General features: G+C 35.8%; 1 protein-coding gene across 1 annotated transcript in view; it reads left to right on the top strand.

Moving 5' to 3' along the window:
* The first annotated feature begins 2,631 nt into the window (after window positions 1–2,631).
* LOC137298192 (retinoic acid receptor gamma-like) overlaps window positions 2,632–22,147 on the top strand; it is a 78,227-nt gene continuing 58,711 nt past the window's right edge. The window contains exons 1-2 of the mRNA XM_067830348.1: window positions 2,632–2,703; window positions 18,349–18,423. The gene's annotated coding sequence lies outside the window, so the exon portion shown is untranslated. The remainder of the gene's footprint in view (window positions 2,704–18,348; window positions 18,424–22,147) is intronic.

Raw genomic sequence — 22,147 nt, 5'->3', positions numbered from 1 at the left:
AATAACAATAGGTTTGGGGGGTTCGACATTATCAGGACTGAATATATGATCATCAGAGGCAAGGAGAAAGGATTCAGGAAGATCACTTGAATTTGCAAGATCATCGTATAACGTCCACGTTTCATAACGTATCGTGTTCGCTTTTTACTGAAAGATTTATTCTTAAGTGTTAACAATACTAACAGATCAAAGACATTATCAGTATATGTATTTTTTTCACATTCCAAACACAATAGTTTGTAGATCAAAGTTCATGTTGTGCACATGGAAACGTTTTTCACCGAGTAATTGTATACGTGTATAGAAAACATTACCAAAAGTCTTGAACATGTTTGCAATCCCCAAAAGATGTGTTATTGTCTCAGCTTCACGTTGGCAAAAAATACATAAATTGCTTTCGGTTAATCTGATCAACCAAACATCAGATGCATGTCAAACAATAATAATACTTGGTTCCTTTCTGAACAGCCATCAGTTTACAAATACCTGTATTATCAACAAGCTGTTGAAAAGAAGTAGGTTTGTCTATCTTGAACTTTGCCTGACAGCTCGTAATAGCATTGATAAGGCCATTATAATGGAAAAAATTGTGTCATGTTCAAACGTACTTTGGAATTCTTCAAGAGAACAATATGTTCCGGCTGAATCAATATAAATTTATTGTTGATCTCTGGATTGTCTGGTTCAGACTCGATTATTTACAGACCGCCGCCATATAACTTGAATATTGGGTGCCGCGTAAAACTTATCTACGTACATTTTAAATAAAATTACGTAGATGACAAACACCTCACCTGCAGAACAAAAGATGGTCTCTTTACCAATTAGTCAGTGCTTGTAATGATATATTCGTTCGTGTATAAATTCATCATATGAATTAGGCTGGATATAATGTATAAACCACGTTTTAACTCGAATCTGCCTCCATGTGTCATGTAAACACAATTCCACCCGAACCTAGCTCCACGTTTCATTTAAGCACAGTCTCATCAGAACCTAGCTCCATGTGTCTCTTATACACATTCTAACCCGAATCTAGCTTCATGTGTCATTTAAACACATGTTAACCCGCACCTACCTCAATGGTCATTTAAACACACTTTAACCCGAATCCAGCACCACGCGTGCCATTTAAACACATTTTAAGTCGAACCCAGCATCATGTGTCATTTAAGTACATCTCGACCCGAACCCAGCCCCATGGGTAATTTACATACATCTCAACCCGAATCTAGCAGCATGTGTCATTAAAGCCCATTTAACCCGAATCTGGCTCCATGTGTCATTTAAACGCATTTTAACCCGAACCTAATTTTATTCAGACACTTTTTAACCCAAACATTCAAGTGGCAATTAAACACAATTTAACGGGATTTTCAAATCTTGGCTCATTCTAAACCCAAGCTTACCAAGATACATTGTCTGGGACAGATATGTGATGAAGTGCACACACAGTCATTTTGATCAGAATTACGAATTGCCATCAAATTTCGTCAGGACAAAGTATATATTTTCCTCAGTCAAGGAAGAAAATCCCTCGATGTGGATCTCATGACCTCGGAAGTGTCCATAAAATCTTCACAGACATGGCATCTTGCTCTTTCTGGCAAACCGCTAAGTTTCGCCCCGCCCAATGCCGCTCCAAGATCGACAGTTAGCTCCAAGATCGACAGTTCACGGATTAAAAAAGGAGTATAAGTGGAATTTGTTGTTTCAAAGTAAAAAACAAATATGTTTGGGGAGTTTGTTGGATGGTGCTCGTTTGGATGAAGTGATAATTAGCGAATTTAACCCATTGCTTTTGATTCAGACGAAAGCTATATACTTGTAAACAGAAGTAATCGATTACGTCGAAAATTTTTTGGGTGTGGTCGGACACAGTGTGTGGACCCTAAACTGTGCAGTATGCGTTTATGCGGGGATACTCAACAACACCCTCTATATAGGCTCCCTGGTTTATGATGACATCCAAAGACATTTGTAAGCATTGTTTTATGGAAAGTCAGTTCAGCTGACTTTAAAAATTTTGAATAAGTAGACGACCATTTTATCTTATTTTTTTCTGTATAGTTAAATGGTGAGTAATTAAACCATCATATGTTCGACTGGTATAGACACAGTACATGTTTAAAGTCAAATCGGCCTCACAGTACAAAGTTGTTTTTTTCAAAGACGACAAACGGTAAATTAATAACCATATAGGAAAAAGTAAACAATATATGAATTCTGATGAGTAAATTTTAATGAATGAAGAGCTACTTGCGTTTGTGCATGCATGCAGCATTTAGAAAATGCACAAATCTGTCCGATGTGCCGTTAAAATGTAACAACAATTGTGATCTCATGTCAACACCGCGGAACTAGGTCACAACGACCCGGCGCAGTGATTCCCGGTTTTAGGTCAAATTATTACGTAACAATCAAGGCACGACGTTTTCATATTTCGGCATATTATCAAATCATTTTGTCCGTTTCTGACTAATATCTATTTCGGTATTGATACTGCATAGAGATGATGTATGTCCGTCTTCGACTAACACGTTTTCTTGTGTTCATACTTAGAACTACATTTCTCTGGGTCAGCGGACGTGTAACGTAGATGGGGAGAAAATGGTCGTAGGTTGCCGTCTGAGAAAGTACGATTGTCAGATTACAGAGGGTACGTGAGTTGTTGTCGTCAAAAGCATCTGAAAAACTTCGGAGGTAAGTAATTTCCATTGCTCAGCAAATATTGACGTGGCATGTCTCTGGTATATGCTAGCTGACTGTGCAAAACAGTCCAAATGTTCCCACGGGTGGAGTGAGGCAGAAGCGAAATCATGCGAATAAGTCCCACATCCACATAGGCCTGTAGTAGTGTGTGCGAGCATTCGGTCTATTTTTAGAAATATACATTTCCCCAAACATTGCATGCGATGTAATTATTGTTATTCCATTTCCTAGTGTCTCGTAATGTAATTTAAGTGTGACAAATCCACAACCTACCAAGCCATATTAATTGTTAGTATTCTAATTAATTTTATTCGTCACTTTTCTATCTGCAAAACAATTACAAGGAGATTCTAAAATATGCTCACGGCATGTATCACTGTTTTCACGCACTTGTCACGTTTGTATTCTGTATTAATTAAAGTTTAAACTATTTAGATTTGCCAAATTTCTTACATGAAAATATGTTGCCATGGCTTTGGAATTACTTTGAAAATCAATACTTGGAGTTGGAGACCAAGGAAAGCATTAACTTTGAATTGTTTTGACTGATTGTTATTTAATTTGTCTTTTCTTGTTTTGAGTTTACTGTAAGTAATTACTATAAAATTCTTACAGAGATCCACATGAGAATCAGCTCATGTGGGTACCATACCCACTGTATTTTTTTGAGTGGGTATTTAGAAGGTTGAATAAATATTTGATTTTGGGGTTACCCACCGTGTTAAAATATGTGGGCATTTTCGTGAATTTCTCTGCTAAGTACATAACATTGAATATGTTTACTTAGGAGGTATGTACTGCCTTATGTCAGGCCTAATCAAAACAAACTTAAATATAATGGAAATGATTCAATAAGAATCACTCATCCTGTACTGACAGTACAACTTGATAGATAACAATGTCTTTTTCATTACACGAGCGATTTATAAGTTTATTCCATATGCATATGTTTTAAACTTTTTGCGTGTCTAACATTTTCAATGCGTAATTGGTATGCAACAAAACATTTTCAGTACATATTTGGAAATTTACCGGTAAATGCTTACTTTAATCAGATAGGCAGCTTATCTGGGACTCTGTTCTGAACATAAGTTCATTGTTGCTCATTAAAACTGTTAACATAAAAAAATTAACTGTTTTATATTTGGAACTGGCTAGCGACCAGTTATCACCATGTGCCAGTTATCACCAACACCTAGCTCTAGTGCTTGTGCAGAGAGCTTGACTTGAACTTCCATAGTATTTCACACATTGACTCATCAGAAAAGCGAAAGGCTAGAACAGTTACAATCAAATATGAATCCCACGGAAGACTAGACCAAAAAAAAATTGGGGGATGGCACCATTAGTGTGTTGACATGAAATTTCATAAATGATGAGAATTGATTAAAAATAATCCTTTGTTGTGAATCTATGACATTGCACTTCAGTCCATAAAAAGTGCAGATTTTAATTCATCTAAGCATAGCCATAGCGCCAGTACTCAATCACTAAACTTTGAATTGACCTAATCTTCCATCTCCGTTTTGTCTTCTTGACAAATACTATGTAGACAATACTGATGAAATATAACTGTCAATTTTCACCTTTTTCTTTACATTTTTCCCAGAAAGCTTTGATATGTTTAACCATGCAGTGACATCTCCATATTCCCATCAGAGCATGTCAACATTCACAATGAGAGCAAGTGTTGTTCTTTGAATTTGTTTTTTGTAAAAGCAAATTAAAATTATGAAATTTCTTCAGTATGTCAAGGATTGAAACACAATAGTTTTATTACCAATTTTATGTCACATTTAGTGAGTAACATGAAAAATAAAAAAATGGCGATAACTGGTCTTGTTAGTTGTTGGGGAAGTACAATATACACACTACACACTATCGACAACTGTAAACAAAGAGGAAACGCCAGTGAATAGCTAATCTATCATCATGATAAATTGTATTTCATTATGTCAAGAAACAGCGCAGCAAATTGTTGAAAACTGCTGAAAATGGCGAGAACTGATCACTAGCCAGTTTAGGAGTCATTGTTACCTTTAGACAGCTTTTATTTTTATTATGTAGATTAAAAAAATACAACCTGCATAATCATTATTATCTGAAACATTGAATAAGTTACAAGTTGGATGGGTTTATTTTTCTGTCATAAATTTCAAGAATTATTTCACGTAATGACACGTAATCAATATCATATCTCATCATTTATGATCAATCTCATTTTGTCTTTTTAATATTAATGAATTATGTCAGTGACATTCACAAAAGTCAAGTTCTGTCATCCAGTTATCAAGATGTGAAGAACAGACTGTTTTCTGTGTAATGTTTATCATATTTCATGTATGTGAATGTTAATAAAATTTTATTATGGTTTAGGATCACTAAAAGGAATGTAGAGTACAGCCTAGTAGAAGTGAGTGGAAGTAATGTTTTTACTGGAGAAATTGTTTGATCGGACTGTAATTTACACCAATGACAGATGTATGAAAAGTATGACAGTCATGATTTATGAATTGTTGTTAAAGGTATTAATAATTCACCACAGATTTTATAGGATTTTTATGTATGACATTGGTATGAACAATATTTCTTACCTTTCATTTTCTGCTAAAGATAGATACTTTTTTCAAACTTGGTAGTGGGTGGAGCAAAAGTGTTTTTGCATATATATCACAAACTTGCATGTTCATTCGCATTTTTGTATTGTATTTGACAATAAATAGTAGCTGATGGCAGGTGTTTATGTTCATATTGTGCGTAGAAATTTTCATTTTATTTGAAATTCTCAGTTGTTGTGTGATCATTTAGTTACACATTCTTGTCATGGTACTCAGCCATTGAAACAGTTTGACTTTGTATTCTTAGGCCTTATGTTGAATTCATTTGGGTCATTTCAATATATGCATATGTCAATGACTGCAAGCCTGGCACATCTACTTAATAACCTTATTGAATGATTACATAAGAGTAGATAGTCTATGATGTAATATTTCCCTTACAAATCGATATAGGTGGGTAATATTTCATAATTAGGGCTATAGTTGAGCGTAGTTGAAGGGTTACATGTCTTGGTGAATAATGAACACTGTTACTTTTAGTGTTAGCAAAAGAAGGATCATTTGTATCTGAGCCTTTGAGAAATGTTTTCATCCCATTGTTGTAATTGAACTGATACATGTGCATGCATGTACACACACCCCAACCACACACAAATGTGCAGTTACTGGTAAAGTAATTAGTCACCATGGTTACTGAATACAAGCTTTCAATTTAGGGTTTTAGGGCACCACTTAATAGGGGGATACTGGGTTTACTTGAATGCTCCCCTGACATAACTGACTTTGAAAATACATGTCATTTCATGGACCGTGGAAGGGAAAAACTGAAGGTAGAAGGTGTCCAAATTTAGAAGAATGAGGACTATTTTGTATTGATGCAGAACGTCTTTATTCTGTACAGGTGATGTTTCCACATAGATACTGATGTCGAAATTTTGCCTGACTGATCTTGCTGTATAATTCTGAAATGCTGATTAATCAAGTAATATGGATCTCTTCAAAATTGAACAGTCAGTTTGTTTATCATGATTTACCATGCAGATCAGAGTTAGAACTGAGCTTCAGAAACTCATGCTAGTCCTAATACTTGGTTGGCATGCCATTGTATCCCTGTTGAATTGATCGATGCTCATGCTTTTGATCACTAGATTGTCTGGTTCAAACTTGATTATTTACAGACTGCCACCCTGCAGCTTGAATACTGAACAATAGTCAAGGTGTTTTGGGATCTTTGTAGTTCATGTGTACTGTCATTATACAGTCCATGAAGTTCTGATAATCATGACAGGTTTGCTCAACACGCTCCATGGCTCACTTTCTTCATGACACTCTCTCATTGTCCTTGCCCAATCTCAAACTCATGTATTATGTGATGTTAGCATGATAGTGCTGCAATTATTATACATGTAGAAATGATGCAAGCCAGTGATTCAGATAGCAAAACCTTTTGCTTGTATCCCCAGTCTTTCCAAGCAAGAGAAAAGTGTCCAATTTATAGCAAGCAAGTTCTTCCCAGAAACGTACAAATGTACGACACCTTTTAACCAAGGTGACATGAGGTGATGGAGAAACAGATGAGCTCAGTGTGTCAAACTAGAAGCATCCCATGTCAGTCACAAAGTCAAGGTCAACATGATGCATACATAGCTTGCTGAAGATAAAAATACCACAATTACACACTTGTTTGTCACAACCACTGTCTTTAATGTGGATTGTTAGGAGAAAGAAATATTAAGCTATAGATTTTGTCCTGGAATTTAGAAATACCAAGTGATTCCTGAGGAGAAGGTGATGTACTCCAAGGGAATAAAGTTGAATGACTGGTTGTAACATATATGGATGAGTTGAACTTCCCAAACAGGAATCAAGGTTACTGTCTTACTGTTGGACAAAAGTCATTGCCATCACATGAAGGTCTTTTTTTCCAAATGGGTCACTTTGTATACTGCTATGTTTCAATTGTATATGCATGCTTAAATCACCTCACTGGCTTCATGTACATTACTAGTATATATATCCTGTTTAACTGTTAGTTAGCATCCACCTGACGAAGGAGCAAAGAATAGCCCAGAAACATTGGGAAAAACAATAAAGAAGAAGTTGACATCCATAACATTTTGTCGTATATTAGAATACTGACTTCTAAATGTCTCTCAAGAACCTCATCGGGTCACTTTGTGCATTTCTTTAACAACACGTAGTGTTAATGAGATTTTGATTTGTAGTGCTTTATCCAAATATTTCAATGTATTGTAAGATGTGCCTTTAAACAATAACTTGTGATATTTATTAATTAACTAATGAGCAGTAACAACTTCAGTTACTAAAGATGTACTTCAATCTATTAGATGGAATTTTGGTGTATTAGTCTACTTTGCAGGCAAATTTTCTTGTCAAGTTTTTTTCAAACTATATATTTGAAGCACATTGTGCTTGCTATTTCTTATCATGGTTAATTCTCATTGTTGTGTTTTAGTTACTGATATATGGTCCCATGTCTTTCATCAAAGTGGGTTTATCAAAATTGAACAAAAGCCATTTAATTTTTTTTCAAAATGTTCTGAGAACCTGTTCAACATCATTTCGTTTGTAACATATGAAAATGAAATCATTTTTGAATGTCAACAAACATTCTTTAATTAAAAGGTGGAAAACCTGTTTTGCCTGTTAAGTCACAGTGACCATATGTTAAAATAAAATTAAAGCAATGGCTAATGGGAAGTTCTGCCTTTCATGTGCAGGACCAAATTGCCTTACAGCCATCAATCTTAGAAGGTGTCTGGTTATGGCTGACCGCCAACTTGTCTAATAGCTGTTGTGGTCACTGGATGATGAACACAGGCCTGCAGTTACACCAAGCACATGCCTTGCATTCCAGTCGTATGTGTACATATACCACACTGTAATAGTCATAAAGAAGAACGCAGGCCATGAAGTGCACTCTTGATTCATTGAACATCCTTTGCTTTTGTCAGCATGTTCATTGTTGCAGAAGGTGTTTGAAGCTCATTGTTGCCTTGGCACATATAGCAACTAACATGTGTGATCAATTGTTTATTGTACATTCTGGGCTGGATTTAAGGAACTTGATTTGACACATTTTCATAAAACTTGCCCCATAAGCATTGTGAGAAGGCTTTGCAATAGTTATTAGGTCATTTGGAAATTTTGAATTTAAACAAAATCAAAAAGTTTTGTTGGGGTGGGGAGTGATTTACATGATTATTGGAAACAAGTTCATTTTAGAAATGTGATGGGTTCAAATTTCTGCTGCTCCCTGTTAAAACTGCTTGCCAAGGCACTTTGAGAATTTTTTTTTTTTTATAAATATACAGTATGGTTCAAAATTATTGAGAATAGCTAAAGCATTTCATATTATTAAATGAGAACAAATCAGATAAAATTGAATGTATTGTGAAAGTGAACTGACCTTTTCATGTTGTGTAGGTAACAATTTAATATTTTATCAAGTCTCCTTGAGCTTCACGGCACAGTCTAAGACGGGTAGGCATACTTCCTATCAGAGAGGTTAGTGTCTCGTGAGTTATGCTGTCCCAGTATCGGACCACTTCTCTCTTCATGTCTTCAATTTTTGTCAACCCCTTTTGATTCACACATTCCTTCATCATCCCCCAAATGTTCTCAATGCTATTTAAGTCAGGACTATATGCAGGAAATGGTAATGCAGTCACATTTTTCTCCTGAAACCACTGCTTGGCATGTTTTGCGGTGTGTTTAGGATCATTATCTGGCTGCAAAATCCAGTCATTTCCATAAAACACATGTGCACTTGGAAGGAGAAAATTATCTAATATGTTAGTGTAGCGTTGACTTGTCAGATTTCCCTCAAACACACACAGCGGGGTCGTTCCTAATAAGGATATCCCTCCCCATACATGAAACTTTGGGCTGTATTTAGGTCGTCGATACAACGGTGCTGACGCAGACTTTGTCCATATTTTCACATTATTGGGATATACCCATATTGAGCTTTCATCAGTAAAAATCACATTTTCCCAGTCAAAATTTTCATGTGCCAAACACCACTCAACACACCTGTCTTTATGTTCTTGTTTCATGAGAGGAGAAGGAATTCCAGTCTTTTTCTCCCGTCCAAGATCAATCAAATTTCTTCTAACTGTAGATTTTGATACAACTGTTGATCCCCTTTCTATCATTTCATACCTGATGTTGGAGATGCTTGCCCTTTGCTTTTTAGACGCTAAAATTCCCAGCCGGACGCGATCTGAGAAGTCCAATTTTCTGGGTCTCCCTGCTCCTTTCTGGTGCCCAAAATCCTTTCCCTCTTTAAAATTCTTCCTAATCCTATACACAGTAGAAAGAGGAGTTCCTGTTCTCTCTGCCAATGTATTTACATCATCAATTCCTTGATTACACAACTCAAAAATCAACCTTCTTTTATCTTCAGCAGACATTGTTGACAGTGCTGAGGAAAATGACGTCTGCTACAAATTCAGGGGAGGTAACTCTAATTGTACGATACTCAGTAGGCCAAGATGAGTTACCTCCCTTATACCATTACTTAGTTTTAAGTATCAGTGAATCAGTTGAGGTGTTAGGATAGCTCAAAGTAAGAAGAAACATTCTCAATAATTATGAACCAGACTATATATCAATGTTGACGCTTCCTGCTGACTTCTGTTAAGTTTGCAACAAAAGCATTTCAAATCTGCACTATGAATACTTCCTTGAGATGTCTACCCAGCGAAAATACACTTTGTTGACTAAATATGTGTTTTGAATAATTTCATTATTAATGAATGATTGTTCAAGCTTCAGTGAGCACAGCCATGTCATTGTTTTTATGGCCTGGGTTTTGTTGTACAGCCAAAGCAAACATGTTTTATTATCACATACCTTAACAGAAGAATATACATGATTTAGGTTCAGACTGGATACGTGAACAGTTGTATCTGTCATGGGAGATATATGATGGTGTGGTAGAAACTGCATTGTAGACACATACAATAGCCAGGGTGGGTGGTAACAAATAACCCTTTTGAAGCCCATCCTGAGGATTCCATAATCCAGTGGCAGATTATGAGTAGAATGTTTACTGGCATTTGGGATTTTGTGTTATATTATGTGAATATCAGTTAAATACTATTGTCATGTTTTTAATACCCAGTTTTCAAACTTATGTTGTACAGGTTTGATAAGATAAGTGAGAAAGTGATTTTCCATTTTCTAGTTCTTAGGAGCAAAAACATAATGGAAACGAGTTGGAGATTTTAAAACAGTGAAACAACTTATGAAATTACATGTATTTGGCTCATAATGTACAGAAGAATATGTCACTTAGATATGTAAATTATTAAAACAAAAAATGAGTAAAACCATGATCTTCGTGGTAACTGCAGGATATTTATTGAAGGTCTAAATTAGTACTTTTTCTTAGAAGCTGTTTTTCTGTTGATTGCTTTAGGGAATACCTATCTAGCTTAGATTTAAAACATGTATCTGTCTCCTTGATTTTTGGTCAGCACTGTTGTTAATATGTTGACTCAGAGATAAAAGATCAGTTTTAGGTTGTAATGGATTTAAATACAAATTATGCAGTGTTATGTTTATGTTTCAAACAGTAAAACAAGTAACTACTTAACCAAAACAAGTGATCAGTAGAAGAATAGAAAATATTCCTTCACTACATTACACCAAATGCTGCTGTAAATGTACCCAAGAATGCTGTGAAAATGCACAATAGTACAATGGAGAGTATTTGTATAATATTTTGTTTTGAAGATACTGATCATTGACTCGCATCTACTCTCTAAATAACACAATTTTTTTGCAGAAAAAAAAATTCATAATAAAACAATGTAATGAAATGAAGCCCTGAGATTTTGTTCATTATAATGCTGAAATCCAGACTTGCCACACATTCTAGACTTCTATGCGCATCTTGGATGTTAGTCTGACTCTTACATTTCCCTGAATCCACTTTATGTCACAATGTGTGTTGTTATTACGTGAATCTCATTTGAAGCTTACAAATTCTGATTAGTGCATAGAAACATTCAAGACCTATTAAACCAACAGTGCATATTGGAATATTGGAATGTATTATGTTCAAGTTTGAATGAAGATGAAGAAATTCTCTTCTTCCAGATGCCCCAAACTTCCATACTGTTGGCAAAATAGATCTGATAAAGAAGCAGTGCAAGCTTCCTTAATGACAGAGGATATTGTTTGTATCATTAATGAAATGGCAGCATGTGTCCCAATGCATTTGTCAGCTCTGAATCAGTGAATGAAAGGCTATCTTTGTGTCCTTTTTAGTACCATTTTGCCTTTGAAGACCCAAATCAATCATTTTTCAGTAGATCAACTTTCAGATCTTGAGTGTCCATGACAAAGACAACATAGCATGATTTGATGAATCTCTGCAGAGAAGAAGTCTTAATGTAAATCTTGGAGAATTCATATTGAGAGAGCGGGTGATGTTTGATTGTTGACATTAGCACATTCTTGTTTTAATATTGAGCGAAAATAGTGTTATCTGTCGGTTCTCTATATGAGTGTTTGTTATGAAAAATATTGTATTTTAAATTGAATTTAAAAATATAAATAATCTGTCAGTCACGTTTCACTGTTTTCTTTTCACATATGTATCAGTGTGAAGCTCATGTCAGAAAGTCAGATATCTACTCTTTTCACCCATTGACAGACATTTTTCAAAAATAAAGATGTCTGCTCTGTACTGTGTTCAGACAAACAAGTTCCTGTGCCCCAGAAACCCTGACAAGATTGTATGTGTCATAAAATATCTATGTCCGGGCTAATGCCATCGATTGTTGTTCATCACTGACAGGTGATGATACCCGTGGTGGCCAGGTACAAGAGTCAGTATGGCAGACTGTATTTACCACCAGCCAAGTGGAACACATTTCCTTGTCATTGTGATACATATTGATAGGTGGTCAATTGCGTGGTCATGCTCAAATGCTCCTGACTAGCCTTTTCGTCACACATTCCAGATCTGGCCATGTTTACTTCGCATTAGTCAATTTCCACACTGTCTTGACAATTTTCTGCCATAACATGCTCACACAGGTGTCCATTGTGACAGAAATGAGTCTCTTTTGGACTGACCTTGGAAACTGATGATATGTGTCGGATCTATATTGTAGCGTTCACTACATGAGGACACAGGATTAAGACTTGTTTGTATATGGCATGGTGATAATTTGGAAATGTACAGGCTGTAATGGACACAGCAAGTAGGAGTGAGCACTCGACTTAATGGAACATACAGGACCATTCAACATGTTCAGGAGGATTTTAGACCTCCAGTTCTTAAGAAGGCTTCAGGAAAGGATTGATCATGCCATGTTTTGTCCAGCTGTTATGGCTGCTCATAGCCAGGACTGTGAATGAGCTCAGAGCAGTTGAAGTATGTGTAGCAGTTGTTAGATGTGAGGGCTAAGGAAGATTGAATTCATTAGAATCCTAATGGTAATCCTTCCATTACATCGTAAGCTGTGCATTTTCTTATGCTTGCCACAAAGGATGATTAATAATCATTGGATGGTTATATTGTTATGATTATCATCAATGTTGACATCATTCATAGTTAAAACTGTATCCTCAGGTGGAGTATTTACAGGCATCTGTGATAGCATTTAGTTACAGGTAGTACTGTTGTCACTCAATACGGTTGTCTTTCTTATCTATGCCGATTGACCGGTCAGTTGTTCATCATGTTCATTCGTACATTTCTATCTCCTTCATGGCACTAAGATGGATGCAAATTTCAATCTAGATTTTGGTTTGTCTACTATAACACATTCTGAGGTCACCAAGTCCTGAAATTACTGCTTTGACAAAATCTATTATGGAGACTGAATTAATTTTTTTCACATTGGCAGAGATAGAAATAACTGCACATTTGCTGGACACTTTACTTGACTGTCAGATGTTCATGTCAATGAACATTTCTAAAGCTTTGTACAACCCTCTTGGATAGGTTATGCCAAACATTACTGTATGCAGTACATGGGGTTTAGAAACTTACCTCGTGTATTTAAATGATTCTGAGAAGATTGTAGTTTATGGAAAATTGCAGATGCCCAAATGTTCAGTATTTTCATGGTTTCGTGTGAAAAATAGGGTCAGTCTTGAGCTCTGTTTCATGCCATGACTACTTGTATCAGGGCTCCAGATAAGGACCGTATAACCGTACAGTGGGGAAAAAATCAGAAAACGTAGCAGATATGCACCACAGCAAGGGTATACTGTCTGAGAATCATTTACGTATGTATTTATCTTAAAAAGTATTGCTTTATTGTTTATTGACCTCTTTATACAAGAGTTGCAATGTTGTGGTGTATGTATGAAACGAAACACGAGATTACTTACACACTATTAAATTCTATTCCACAGTATCTGGAAATTATCTGGAGCCCTGTTGTATTTTTCTACTTGACACATGCATCCAATTGATAGCTTAAGTTGCAGACATTACAAGATTTAGAGGCCAAACAAGTAAACTATTACCCTTTGTGAATATATTAATATTGATACGGTGGACTATGATGGTGTGACAGATTATATTTTTAGAGGTACTGACCCCCCCGTTCCACAAAGTGATCGTAACTCCCATATAACTCCCATACTTTAACTTAGACTTTTTTTGTGTGTGTGTAATTGGTTTATCTAGACAACCAATTATGTCCATACTGTTTCAGATAACACTGATTTAAAGACACGATGAACTGCATTGAAGATGTTTAGCCACCTTCTGACAAAAAGGCAACCATGATTGTCGTTTAACATGAATGTTTCTCGTTCTGTTATAAGTAAACACATATATATTCTGAAGGTCTTGTGTTATTTTGGGAAAGAACAAAGTAACCTAGGTTTGTACAGCTTTTGAAGTAAGTGATAGATCATCATTGAACTTATAATGGAACCTAAAACACTGTGATGTAGTAATTACCTTGGTTGCTGGTTTATTATACTTGCTCGCTTGCTTTTAGGACAAGATGTGTTACACACACTATCTGGCCACTGCCATACAGCTTGAAAATGGCAGAGGGTGAAAACCTGGGTTGGAGATTGAGCTCATAGAATTTAAAAACCGTAATAATATTTTAAGCTCTTTTATCATGTTTAAGTGAGTAGCTGTGTATCTTGAAGAGAGATGCAAAGATCAGAATGCGTATGTGTTGTTCCTCTGGAGAACTTAGAAGGTTTGGTCAGCAACAAACACTGCAAGAATGTATTCAAGAGTCTGATCTCTCTGATCATATAAATTTGCCAAGTGAGGAATAAAAATATTGATAGGGACTGTTTGACGATGATGACGATACTGATGTCACATTTCACAAGTAATGTTTTAATTATCAGTGTATGTTTTCAAGATTTCTATTGTATTTATTTGTTAAATCCCCCTGTCTTTGTGATTCATTCTATTCACCTTGCATGTAATATGGATTAATATAGAAATCAGCCTTATTGCTCTTCCATGATCAAAGTTTGTTTTGTTTGTTTTTTTTGTCCAGATCATACCTCTATTCTAAAACTGATAGATATTCTCTCATGAAACTTTTGGGGGTAGTTTGTCGTCTTTAGTGACACTTGTTTAATAGTTTAATTTGTCTGGGTTAGAATTGGTCTTCAACAACCTATGCTTGGTGTAAGAGATGACTAACAGGATCAGGTCATCATATCGCAGTTGCATTGGTCAATACTTAAACTGTTGATCACTGGATTGTCTGCTCCAGACTTATTTAATAACACAACCATTGCAGGAGAATTGTATGGAGTAAGGTTTTAAGCAACAAATAAACAATGAAGCAAACAGTCTCAATATCACAAGTATTTGTGGATATCTCTGCATCTGCATGACATGTAATATACACAATAACACATTCCACTTGCATATAATTTTTATGTTGTGCCCATGTATATCCACTGAGAAATATTTCATGAACATGTCCTTTAATCAAACCTGTAGGAAAAGCAATGACTGCGATTTCAGAATTAGCTCACAAGCTTGATAGGATATGTCCACACACAAGGATTCTGAAGGAGATGAGCTGACTGTAATAGCCTGTACCATATAAGTATGTCCTGTGTGATTGACATAGACTGACCACTGGATAACCCTTCACCTGTCAAGGAGCCACCTCACCTGAGTTGTTCACCTGAACACCACCAGCTAGCCAGTCGCAACACACCTTGCCAGCACACTGTTGCATAGTTAGGGGCTAAACTAGGCCTGTCTCTGTCTCCCATCACCATTTCATAGTGAGGTCAGGTCACATCGGCAGTTCTTGTGTTACCACCAGCCATATTGTTTACAAGTATGAAAGGGAAATTCATCATAGATTTAGCCCTTTTGAAAATTAAGTGGAATTGATATTTTTGAAGCAGTTATGTATGGTTTCACTTCAGAGTTTGTACCATATAAGTAGCTTTCTGTATATACATTTTGACTGAAATATGTATAGGTAATTCTGAAAAGACTGTTTTGCTTAACTGTAGCAGTGTGGGTTAAACATGCATATAAAGGATAAACTAATATAATTTCAGATTTCTTTTCAGATATGTCCAATGGAAAAATAGAAAAAACATATATCTAATTCTTGTTTGTGTAAAATAAAGAGGGTTAATTTTCATGAGCAAGTGTACATCTTGCCTGAAGAGTGTAATTTGATCACAGAACAAAGTCCGACATTCAAACCTGTTTAAAACAATACAAATAATTATGAGGGAAAAGATTCTTACATCTAATTTTGATGATGATTTTGAAAAATTGAAATGTTGATGTTCTTTCTATTGTGAACAGCATCGATGGATAAGATAAGATACAGTATTTTGCAGTGCAAACATTCCATGGAGAAACAGTGACAATATTCTATAAACTGCACAAACAAGATATATTTTCTGTTAAAGAAAGTTTCATGTCAGTGGTACTAAAGTGAACTAACGGTAATGATGCGTAAACACCACAGACTCCCCAAGTTAGACACATTAAACATAAAAAACCTTGAGTTCAAACTTTTTGTTATTGACGATTAGCAAAAGATCATGACACATGGTCTCTCATGTATTTAAAAATAGTTGTTGGTAGTTTATTTCAGTACATCAAAAACCATGACCATTAAACAGAGCCTTGTTTTGGCTTCATATTTTATCATGCCCTTCGTTGATAAAATTATTATTATCAAAAAATGTTTCTTCAACATGTGTCAAAAGGTTTTTGAGAAAACATGTTTGGGATTTTAGTTTTTCAATATTGTGCTCAGTTTTAACTTTCTTGCAACGAAAATTGTATCCCAACAGATTCATGATCCCCAACTATATATGTTCACTCATACATTGAAAGTGATGTTTTGGCATCATGACTTCCTACATTCACTACAGAAAGCATTTGACAGTAAAATGTGGTGTTGGCTATTAATAGTGCACCTGATTCAGGTTTTGTTAAGCAGAGTTGTCTTTAGATCATCATTTTGGAAAGGCTTTTGGTGTTTTTCTTTTGTTCTTTCTTTCCTTGTCTTCCTTTTTTTTATGTAAAACATGCAAGGTCCTTTGTCCACAAATTCTGGATGCTACTTCTTAGTTTCCATTTCACTGTCATAGTTTTCCTGCAAATTAAATATTGTGAATGTTTCTGCCTGTGCTTATTCAAGTCAATGAAGAGAGGATTCTTTTTGTAATTTTACAATAAAGTAAAGAACAAAAACCCATTGATTGTGATGAAACTCAGTAAGACATTATTGTATCCAAATTAATGTCTCCTTACTTCAAGACAGTTTTCACTGGAAAAGGAAACAAATGAGAACCATCCAATTCAAAATTGTGCCTTAACCATCAAGTAATGCTCATTAAATCATAAAGCTTAAAACATCCCCTAATTCCAATCCTGGACTCTTTCAAGTACCGACATTAACCATTGAAAGAAGTTCATCCCCCTTTTCCTGGTCATTGGCATGTCAAAAAGAATTGACCAGTAGTATCCCACATGGTGTTGTGTTTCGGAGGGGCATGCTCAGGCCTTGGGGGACCTCAATAGGGGTCAGTCTGACTCAATAGGGCCAGAGTGACCCTACTCCTTCCATCTGCAGACAGCGGAAATAGTGGCTGGAGTTTTCTGGAAGGACAATGAGTTTTTTGGCCATGTCATTGTTGTTGAAATTATAGAATAGTGCATGGCCAGCTGCTAAGATGATGGTGAAAGTTTCTGATTGGTCAGTGTTATAGTTGGTCAGAAATCGAAGGAAATTGTGACCTGCTGTCCAGTTTCATGGTTACCATATTTGGTTATGATTCATGACAGGTTTAAATTGGGTCAGATAAAGATTATTTCAGTGAGTTGATGTCATGGGAAGAAAGTTTGTTGAATATTTTCTTAGGAAACAAGTTTTGGAAAGTGTCAGATATTTTCTCTTGTTTTAGTTGGAAGATGTAATGTGGCAACTTAAAAAGCATTTTGTTGTATGTTTAGTATTTGTTCAAAGATTTTAAAAAGACATTTAAGATATTGTACATCTCTTCATTCCATCATTGTGTTTACAATTTATAAGTTTTTAACTTTGTTTGAACAGGTATTGTATATGTTTATGTATACCTTAATATTTGTGCTCGTTTATTTTGATAGATTTTTTTAAGGTACATTTAAGGAAGATATTTGGAAAAATACAAACAGATTTGCGTAAAATGACTTATCTTATAATCAGGGAAGACAACAAAACCCTCAATTAAGTTACATAATTTTGCATCAACTGTCATTATCCTCATAGTAGGACTAGTAACCATTTCTTCAAACAGCTTGCCAGGTTTTAATCTGTTTCTGGATAAACAATACCAGATAAGAAAAACAAGGCATCAATAGCTATCACTGGTACAATGTTGGGTCATTTTATTGCCTTGTTGGTATCTAATGCTTCATTCTAATAGGTGCTAGCCGCTACACCCCATTCAATGATTCACAGTTGGGGTTCACCATTCAAATGGAGAGCCAGCGAACCAGTCTTGCCTCAAGCCATCTGGGCAGGTCGGAGGTCAGTGACGTAGCGTGGGTTATGTAACTTTTTTCCTTGCTTCACAGGCCCAGGCCATCAGCCATTACTGATCAGGGACGCTTGGCTTGAAGCTTGTTCATGGGAAAGGACTTAGATTTCTGGTGAGTTGTCTTTTGATGGTTTTTCATTGCTATTTTTGTATAAAGTTGTGAAATGTTTGTTTGAAAGTCAAAGATAGGAGTTTCTTGAACATTAGTTTGTGTTTGATTCTTGAGTTAAAGTTTTAGTTTAGCTTGTTTTGCGGTGAAGAGGTTTGGGTAGGAGTTGCCCTCTCATCCACAACTGTTCATGTGTTTGTTTGGATTGTTATTGGAGGGAATGTTGATGCTTAAAGAATGCAAAGAAAGACAGTTTGATGCGCTAAGTATTTAGACAGACGTCATTTTCAGTTATATGACAGATTCTTTCCTTACTGCAGCCCTCTTAGAATATTTATCATCTTGGACGAGGAGTGGAACGAACACTCTTGTCTTGACCTGACATTGAAGATAGTAAGAACTACTTTCATTTCATTTTGTCAAGGTTAGTTAAACATATGTCTGCTCTACTTGATGTCTTGCCTGTATTGCCAGTATCATTAATTTGATACTGATTATTGAAATCTCGGTTATCTTATTATGAGTGATTTTATGATGTTTGTGGGATATTAATTATTGAAATCATGATCATTTAAAATAAGGGATGATTTTATGAGCCTTAAAAGTAGACTATATGATTGTTTCAGATTTAGGGCTTTGTACTGTATTCAAAATGACTACAATTATGCAAGGATGGATTAGTTTGTTAATTATAAACACTGTTAGTTTCATATTGATATTGGAAAGTGTAGCATATAAAATTTCAGATTGAAAATATGTTAAAACCCTGAACATTAAAATGTTGGGTATTTGGTTTGGGAGGGGGTGGTTTGTGGTAATGAGAATATTGCTTAGGGATTACATTTGGATGCTTAAATGTGTAACTGTTTTTTGTTGTTGTTTCTTTTCTGTTCTCTAAGATAGCTTTTTTGTGATTGTTTATCCCACGATGTACTCTCACATAGGTTATACTTTCGGTAAAGCTTAGCAATTGGCTCAATATTCATTATAACTCAGAGTCTTGATTAAACAGCAGGTGTAATGGAAGTGCGTGGGTTTTATTCAGTCTCCAGTTGTTCTCTGCAAGTGTCCATCTTAACCGGTTGTTAACACCATTACCTTTCAGGATTGAAAGATGCAGCTTTGTGTTACTAATGCACACAAAAGATGTAAACAAATGTACCTGACTGAACAAAGTAAAATGAATGTGGCTCACTGTCAGGGATGTGAGTAAACAGACAACATTGTCATACATTTCAATTAGCAAGCTTGTCAGATATTGATGTCATTGATTTTGTGTTGAATTTGAGGATTAGTTTTGAGTGTGCGAACAAATACATCTTGCCTTCAAAGGTTCTGTAATAAATTATTTCAAAATCTTTTCTACTTTGAAGTTCTAAAGATCTATTTGTACCAACAGGAAATAGTTGCAATCCTTCTGAAGCAATATTAGGTTTCAAACTTTCTTTTATCTCTTTAGTAATAATATTGATTAAAATATTGTGCATTTTTTATTCAGTGTATTAGTGAACTTGTCTTGATAACTCAGTTTTCTTTCTTTAAATTTGATTTTTGAGAAAGGTCTTACCAAAAATCTTCATACATAAACATTTCTAAGGTATAGACATTTGGGCATGTTATTGACATCTTCTCAAGATTGACAGCAATCAAACATGATGAATCCTGTCAACTGCCAAGGCCGCAGAGACATCCTGTGAAGCTCACCAGCTGACCACAATTGGACATTATTACAAAACACAAGGAGCTGCATGGACACTGGGAGAACAATATGGCAGTGTCTTGATGGCCTGTCCTGGGGATGGTGTTGGTGACAAGAGTGTACTTGTATGGATCTTCCCTTGAGCGGATCACTGGCAGAGGATTGTCTTTGATATTGACTGACTTGGAGTATATGCAGTTGTTGCTGTGGAGGTTTTCATGGTGTGAAAGAGTTTCCATCAAGTTGATTATAGATGCTAGGAGAGGTTTTTGAAGTGTGGAATGGGGATAGAAAGACTTGATTAATCATGGCTGCTGCTTGTATATTTCGTGTTATTTTAATGATTTCCTATTATGTTTGTTGTTTGTGAGAGATTCATGTTTTAAGTGCAGGGAGTTATTATATGATGATTTTCTACTTTGATGTCAAAAAAATATTTGTAACTGAATACTGAACGCTTGAAACTGTGCATTACAATTGAAATGTATCAACTGTATGATGTACAGTAAGAGTAATGGCTTAAAAAGCAATATTAATTTTGAATTAAAATGGACCATGAAAAAGGTGTAAAAGACAGCAAGGTCTTTTTGTAAAAGTTTCTGAATAGATTTTTACTTCTGTATCATTTCAAAATCTCCTTCCAACGTAATTTGCGATTGTTTATTTTTTATCATTGAGCATGTTGAATATATTTCTTTTTCCGAATGAAAAACACAACCCTACCAGTCCTAACAGACTAATCTGGAATAACTCAAACTTTGGTATTTGGCAGAGACTTGACCCTGTTTCAACATTTGCTTTGATCTAGGTAGTACATAAGGACACAGATTTCACTGAAAGTCAAAGATTTAGTCAGTCACTGACATTCAGGTGAAAGTTGTGTTTTGAACCTCAAGGGATAGATTTGGATGGAGGCATGACACCTAGTGAACGCCACAGGATGTGCAAGGCTTCTTGAGTCATTGCTGTTACTGGCCGAACCATCTCTAGTTTCCCTGGCCACTCATCATAGTGTATGTTGTAAGGCTTCTGCCGGAACTGCCTTGAGTTCAGAAACTTCCTCAAGACACTGCATTGGTTTTGGGGAATCAGATTGGATAATGATTATATAGCAGCATGACCATGCAGCACACTTTCTGCCTGTGATGGCACTGGCAGTACCTGGGGAGCATTATAGAATGGATGGCCAGAACACCCTTGTCTTTTCTAGACATGACATCCTAAGGGAGATTCATGTACACATGCTTATGATGAAGTCTGTATGGATCAATTAACCATTTTAACACAGGTTTCTTATGATTATTTAAACTATTTTGTTGTTGACCTCAGAAGTGATGAAGTTAAAATACCTGATGTAAACATATGATTTGGAGGTCTGTTCATGATATCATGGAAAAATATTGTTGATTTCATGTAGCTTGGCATTATTGGGATGTTGTGTGATGTGCAAAGGGGAAGTTATATCCCACTATGCCAAGAGATCATGAAAAGCATGCTTAGGTGTAAGCTCACTTCCTGTCATTTCTCTTTTGTCAAATATCAAACTAGACATGAGCTACTCCAGACTTGTTGGTTGTCTGATATGACAGATGTATATCAAGAGCTGTGCCAAACATGTTTGAATTCTGACACTTGGTCGTCTTACACAAGGAACTAAACTGAACATGTTGGAAGCCTAACAGATGATTGTCTTACACAAGGAAACTATGCCAGACAAGTTGGAAGTATTATACCAGGACCTACTATGGACGTACCTGATGCCTAACACTTTTCTGTTAGCTATACAGGACAGGCTGAATGCCTAATAATTTGTCATCTTATGCCAGGAACTACATGAGAAATGTTTCTTGGACTGCAGTAGCCCTTATATATTTAAGATATGCATTCCCATTATGGATGCCTGAACTCCACATCAAAAGCAGTCTATATATATATATCCTCTCAGTGCGCAGTGGTCATGGAATTCCCCAGTGATCTGAGAAACTTATTAAAGCTTTGAACTACATCAGTTTACTTATCAACATTGGT

Source organism: Haliotis asinina, chromosome 10 (assembly GCF_037392515.1).
Source record: "Haliotis asinina isolate JCU_RB_2024 chromosome 10, JCU_Hal_asi_v2, whole genome shotgun sequence".
NCBI lineage: Eukaryota > Metazoa > Mollusca > Gastropoda > Lepetellida > Haliotidae > Haliotis > Haliotis asinina.
The sequence above is the reverse complement of the archived record's forward strand: the minus strand, read 5'-3'. Positions and strand labels throughout refer to the sequence as shown.